Source organism: Galeopterus variegatus, unplaced genomic scaffold, assembly GCF_000696425.1.
Source record: "Galeopterus variegatus unplaced genomic scaffold, G_variegatus-3.0.2 Scaffold1734, whole genome shotgun sequence".
NCBI lineage: Eukaryota > Metazoa > Chordata > Mammalia > Dermoptera > Cynocephalidae > Galeopterus > Galeopterus variegatus.
Genome location: NW_007727845.1, coordinates 337,893 through 339,104, shown reverse-complemented (window position 1 = coordinate 339,104; position 1,212 = coordinate 337,893).

Here is a 1,212-nt window from a genome sequence, read left to right as displayed (position 1 = left end):
GCACTGATTGCGGGCGTGGATCGGCTGTCCTTGCTGTGTCCCAGTTTTCTCCTGGTGGGCCTGTCTCCTCCACCACTGGTGCTCCAAACACTTCCCATGGGACGGGCCCTGTGCCAGTCCCTTGCGATAACTCACCAGATTCTGAATGACTCTTTTTTTTTCAGTTGTTGTGTCTCTTCCCTCCTGCGTGAGTCCACGGGAACCCTATTAGTGGTCTTGCTGTCCTGGGGGCCACCAGAGCCCTCTTCTCCCCTGCTGCCTCCAAGTAACTCCATCTGAAGGGCACAGCTGTGGCTTCTGGCAGCTCCTGCTCCACACACTTAGTAGTTCCAGCCTTAAAGCGACTGCAGCATGAAATGCTCCAAGCAGTTTTTTCTTTCTCTCATCGTGGCTTCTTCACCTTCATGAACTCCATAGGTCTTTCCTCCTCTTCCCCTGAGCTCCAGCAGTCCCAGCTTGGCTGTTGTTACATTTTTATAGTTGTAAATTGATTGATTTGTGTGAGACAGTGACGCTGGGGACCATCTATTGCACCATCTTGACTGGAACTCTATGTACAAATCTTTTTGTATTTGTTTATGATGGAAGGAGCAGAGGAAAGGAGGGTGATGAATAGTAGTTTCGTAGATGTTTAAGGATGACTTCTGGCCATTTCTACCACAGCCTTTGGCTTTGGAGAGTGACAGGCTCTTCAAGATTGTGGAGAGGGTGGGGTGGTCAAGAATAGGCTTAAACCATTCCTACAACCAACCAGGGTCAGCTGCTGAGTCCAGCTCCAATTTGTTTTTACTCCTGGGGATTTCTTTCTTAGAGGCCTCATTATCCTTTCTGAAATACTTCAGACATATTTGTGTGGGTCTGTATTTCAATTATGGGCATAATCACCTCAAACGAAGGTGATTGGGCACTTATTTAAGAATCCAAATATTTTCTGATAGGAATATGTTCACTGAAAACATAGAAAAGGGAGGTGGGAAAATGGTATGAGGGTTGGGGTTGCCTAATTACAAGGGCGGCTGGCCTGGCTGGGTCTGAGTAGTTCAGCCTGAACACCCATAATGCTCATTTAAATAGCATCTCTGATCTTTATCTGCAGAAAATCAGCTAAGAAAACATAGCCTAGTTCCCCAGTGTGATGTGAAAAACTTTTGAAATTCAAATGTATTTGTGAATTGCAAATATATATGCATATACTAATAATTTCCACTAGGT